This window comes from Rhinoderma darwinii, chromosome 1, assembly GCF_050947455.1.
Source record: "Rhinoderma darwinii isolate aRhiDar2 chromosome 1, aRhiDar2.hap1, whole genome shotgun sequence".
Taxonomy (NCBI): Eukaryota; Metazoa; Chordata; class Amphibia; order Anura; family Rhinodermatidae; genus Rhinoderma; species Rhinoderma darwinii.
In genome coordinates, this window is record NC_134687.1 from 176,091,071 (window position 1) to 176,097,070 (window position 6,000).

The window sequence follows — 6,000 nt, forward strand, 5'->3', positions numbered from 1 at the left end:
GCGGGTCATTACGATTGCGACGATACCAAATTTATATAGTTTTCTTATGTTTTAATACTTTTTCACAGTAAAACCGCCATATTTAAAGAGCCATATTTTTTTTATTTTTCTGCCGATGCAGCTGTATGAGGGCTGTTTTTTTTTTGCGGGACGGCTTGTAGCTTTTATTGGTCTCATTTTGGAGCACATGCGACTTTTTGATCACTATTTATCTTTTTTTTTTTTTAAGGCAGGATGAACAGAAAACAGAGAAGCAATTTTGCCATTGTTTTTCATTTTATTTTTTACGGCATTCGACGTGCGGGTGAAATAATGTAATAGCTTTATAGGTGAGTTTGTTATGGACGCGGTGATACCAAATATGTGTAACTTTTTTACTTTTTGTTTGTTTTTTCATAATGAACCATTTTGCAACGGGAAAGACTGGGTTTTTAATTTTTTTTACTTGGGATTTTTATTTAGTTATTCTTACCTTTATTAAACTTTTTTAAACTTTTTTTTAGTCCCACTATTGAACTTTACTATGCGATCATTTGAGCATTTTATAATACACTGCAATACTTCTGTATTGTAGTGTATTATGCCTGCTTAACAGGCATTCACTAGAGGCAGACCTGGGGGCCTTTGTTAGGCCCCTGGCTGCAATAGAAACCATGGGCACACCGCGATCACCTTCGGTGGGGTAAAAGGGGAAGCCCCCTCTCTGTAAAACCACTCAGATGCGGCGGTCTCTATTGACCGCCACATCTGAGGGCTTAATTAGGCGAGATTGATGTTGATTTTGATCCCTCTGGTTTGCTGCAAGCCCTCAGCTACCCACGGTAGCTGAGAGCAGGGAGCTTTTACTACTCCTGGCGGCACTGCTCTATTCTGATGCAGTACCGTAAAAAGACATATGCATCAGAATGAAGCCCATTAGTGACCACCGTGAAGAGGCGTATTGGCAGTCACTAATGGGTTATTATAATAGACTATGGTAGACTTCTGACATAATAATAATACTCCTTGAACTAAAATGAGAGTACAGCACAGTAGTATAGGTTCTTTCACCAGCACAATATCATTGCGATTTTGCATTTAATTTCACATGGAAATTTTCTGTTTGGTTGTTTAAGCTACTATTCTTTTTTATTGGTGGTTAATTTTTTATTTAAAACGTACCTAACTTTTCAGATGACTTTTCAGAAAAAGCTGTAATTTGTGTGTACATAAGAAATAAGTCTATTTCTGGCCATTGTATGACTTGCATATGTCATTAGTTAGCAGTTTTTCCCTTTGCAGGCTCTCTCTAAATCTCAGTTGTTTCTGAGCTGGTGGGTGGAGCCTAACAGTTAATATGTCTTCTATACACTGCACACATAGAAGAAGAGAATCCTGTACTCCTTTCACTTTTTTTCACATATATATATATAGAAGCTGCAACAACATGGAGGACATTATACACTAGTAATGAGCAGTGTAGCTGAGAATCCAGCACTGAGGTGAGAAGTAACACTTGCTAGAAAGCTGCAGCATATCTGTCTGTATCTTTCTTACTCTACTCCTATTTCCCCCTCCCCTCTCCAAAATCTGGTATAGGCAGCGTGTCTGTATTTTTTTCTCTCTCTGCTCCCTCCTCCTGCTCCCCTTCACCTCTTCTAGACTTGTATTGACAGGGAGTGAAGAGACACCCCTCCACCTTCTGCAGTCCTTTCGTAATTTAGGATGGATTTTGCTTGACAACAGGGGGTGGATAGCAGATTACGGAAAGGGATACACCTTGTGAAAAGCAGAATTTTCATGAATAAAACAACTAAATTTTAACAGTAAGAAATTGCAAAGTTGATCTATATCAGGTATACTATTAGATAAGCATAAGTTGTTTGAAACGTTATGTCCATTTAAGGGAACAGTCCTAGCTAAATTAATACACTGTATTATGCTAGTGCAGGGCATTCTACATAGAGTCTCTCTGTAATGGCAGGAAGGAGGTGAAGGGAAAGTGAGCCCTAATCTACCCACCGCCCTGTCCCTGCCTACTTGCAACGACCCGCCCTAGGCGACGGGGTACAACTGGGCGGCGGTCCCTACGCTGTCTAAGTGCACGGGAGAACAAACAGGGAACACGCAAGGGAAGGGGCAGTAGCCCACGGAACGCCGCGAGGAAACGGAGCGATGAATGAATAGTCAGGACCAGGATGAAGTGGAGTATACCAACGTGAGCACGGAGAAGGAAGCAAGCCAGGGGCAAAGCGAAGCAGGTTAAGCAGAACTGCAGCAAGGCAGAAGCAGGCTGGAGCAAGCTGGAGCAAGCAGCAATGGGGCCAGGGATCCAGAAGAATTACAAGCACTGAGGAAGAGAACACGGCAGGTAATAAAGGACAGGGGGCGGAGCTAACTCCGACTGACCAGGCCGCGATAGGCTCTCCCACTCCTGAGCCTGCCACCCTGGTTGGTGGGAGACGGTGTCAGTCTAACAGGTCTGGCCTCAGGTGTGGATTGATTAATCCCAGGAGTATACCTAGACGTAGTACCTGGCAGATCCCTAACAGTACTCCCCCTTTTATGAGGGGCCACCGGACCCTTACTAAGAGGACCCGGTTTAGTAGGGAAGAGAAGGTGGAACCTCCTGATCAATACCCCAGCGTGAACATCACGGGCAGGTACCCAAGTCCTCTCCTCCGGCCCGTATCCTCTCCAATGGACCAGGTACTGGAGGGAGCCCTGGACCATCCTACTGTCCATAATCTTGGCCACCTCGAATTCCACCCCCTCAGGGGTGAGAACGGGAACAGGAGGTTTCCTCGAGGGGGACCAGGACGGGGAGCAGCGTTTGAGGAGGGAGGCATGGAAGACGTCATGTATGCGAAAGGATGGGGGCAGCTCCAGACGGAAGGATACAGGGTTGAGGACTTCAATGATCTTATAAGGTCCAATAAATCGGGGAGCAAACTTCCTGGACGGGACCTTAAGGCGCAAGTTCCTGGACGACAACCAGACCAAATCCCCGACGACAAACCGGGGTTTAGCAGAACGTCTACTATCAGCCTGAATCTTTTGTGCGCTCTGGGACGCCTCTAGGTTCTTCTGAACCTGGGCCCAGACTGTGCACAGTTCCCGATGAACATCCTCTACCTCAGGATTATTGGAACAACCAGGGGAAATGGAGGAGAACCTTGGGTTAAACCCGAAATTACAGAAAAACGGGGAGACCCCTGACGAGTTACTGACCCGGTTATTCAGGGAAAATTCAGCAAGGGGAAGGAATGAAAGAATAAAGGGGAGACCCCAGGTAGTTGGCAGGCACACTATTAATAGACAAAAGAGGAAGAATCGCCCTAGGCGACGAGCCAAATTTCCCAACTACCAAAATTGTAAAATAATCTTTATTCGCTACTTGTAGCAAGACAGACAACACAGACAATTTTAAAATTCTCACTACCATAGAACCGGACGGCAAAGATTTGCCTGTATGTACAAGCAATAGATAGATTCCAATCAGGTATGTGTGAATAAATTCAGCAAGTTAGATTTTGATATCAACTGGGTAGATAGTAAGTCCGGTCAGTGATAGGAATTAAAAAACGATTAGAAGCCCCCCCGACATGTTTCGCTACAGAGTAGCATCCTCAGGGGTACACGGGGCTAATGGCGACGCGGCGAGACGGAAGCTACTGATATGGGCAGATAGATTGACGTGTCATGAGGGTGTGTCAGGTAGGACAACCATTCACGCCATAGAAGACATATTAGTGGCGTGGAGGCGGAGTGTCAACCAATAGGAATCAAGATAAGGTTGGCAAATGGCAGGCAAGCCGGAGCGCAAGCGCAGAACAACAAATCTGAACATAGTGTCTTTTTTGCAAACCGAGTTCATAGGAACTCATTGGCGCATGCGCAGATCTAAAGTTTTGTAACTTAGATCGGGATGACAGTTTCCCATCAGATTCCCAACAGAGAAGGCGCAGGCGCAGCAGCGCAATATGTGCCCTCTGAAGAGAAATGTAAATAAAATAAGCCGGTGGAAAGGCGATGGAAGCGCAGGCGCAAAGGCACAAGGTCTGGACTTAGCATGTATATAACATGCCAAGTCAAAAAGGCACACAGTAGCGCATGCGCTGAAGTGCTATATTATGACTTAGAAACAACGTAGCGAGTCTACAGTGGCGCATGCGCAATTGTGCTGCATTGTAACTTAAGCAAAAAAGGGGGGGTCCAAGAGACACAATTCACAGTCAGTGACCACATTAGTGAAGTGTAGGGGATAACGTTTCCCATCGGCTTGCAACAGTAGAGGCACAGGTGCAGCGGCGCGATGTATATATTTGAAGAATACATCTCCCTCTGCATAAAAGTCAATAAAGGTCGACCCTCCATCTAAACACCACAGAGATGACAGGGACATACTCGTACAGGGTAAGTATTAACTAACATGTGCAATCTATACTAGCGTCATAATTGAGGTCCATATCAAAGATATATAATCCGTTCATAAATTATGGGATAAATATCCCCTGTGTTTATAAATATATATATGTCGCCATGGTTGTGTCATACTTGTCATAAGGATAGATATAGTTGACAGATAGAAGGACCTCACACTAATTGTGTGGGGTCAAGAAAGTAATCGCCAAAATATGAAATTTTGGGATAGGTGCGGCAGGGAGAAACCACATGATATAAAGTAAGGGGCACAGTGGCAATGTTATATCCACTATATCCACTATATTTTACTGATGAAAAAGTGGTTAATTTAACATAAAATCATAGGAAGGCACTGAAAGTAAAACCCTCATTCAGACCCATGGGAGACATGGTGTTAAGGCGGTAAATCCACCGTGCCTCCTCCTGTAGGAGTCTACGGTCAAGATTACCAGCTCTGGGGCCCATTTTGATCTGGGTTACCCCCCAGAATTTAAGTAGCCCCAGGTTCCCTCCATGATGTTCATGGGTGTGTCTTGAGAGGGTAGTGTCTTCTCTATGTTTTATGGTACTGAGATGTTTAGATACGCGTCTTCTCAGTTCTTGCACCGTTTTTCCCACATACAGCTTTGGACATGGGCATCTAGCAATGTAGATGACCCCTTTGCTCTGACAGTTAAGAAACTGTTTGATGGAATATGTTTTGCCATCAGTGGGATTAATAAAGTCTTTAACAAAAACAAGGGAAGGAGTAGGATCCAGCGCTGAGTCAATGTTTAAAATGGATTTTCTGTTCCAAGTTTAATGGCATGTTGTTAAAAGGAAGTCCAGTTGTGGATAGTCCTGGGTAGGTAAGAAGTGTAGGTAATGTCCTCGGGGCCTACGCGTTTCGGACGACTGCCGCGTCCTTAAACTTGGCTGTAATGATTTCGAATAGCGCGCGCTGTCAGGTTATGTACTGAGTCAGTGTGGTCAGCTGATTGTTCTGTGCGTATCATCGTTGTGGTATGTTGGAACGCAAGCCGGAAGTAGTAGTCCGGTCCTGTGTTATGATTGTAAGGACTTGCGAGTGAGTATTGATCTTGTTAAAGGGCTGTTTTTTCTTGGATTGGGTGGTTTATATGGTACCTTGATGTGTGTTTAAAATAGATTGATGTGTTTGTATGTTTTAATTGGTATATTTTTTCATTTCAGTTTTTTATTTGGAGATGTCACATGACAACGAAGGCCGGATGGGCCCGTCACCCGAGTCCAGTATGTCTCCCTGGAAACATCGTAAACGTTCGTTTTATAGGTAAGTACGAAGGAAAATTTATAATGATGCATTGGATTTTGTTTGTGTATCCTTTATTGTAGAAGAATATGAATGCTTCAAACGGGGCCCTTGTGATATTCACTTTGTGCAAATAATTTTTGAACTATAATCTGACAGCTATGACTGTTATGATGTAAATGTGCCGGATGATTCACACTTTATTGGTTATGAGGCAGCGCGCTATGTTGGAGAACGAGGATAATTGTGGGGAAAGTGCGGTGGGACACAACTGAAACTATATGGGGGATCGGAAACATGTACTGAGACAAACGAGACTGGGTGAT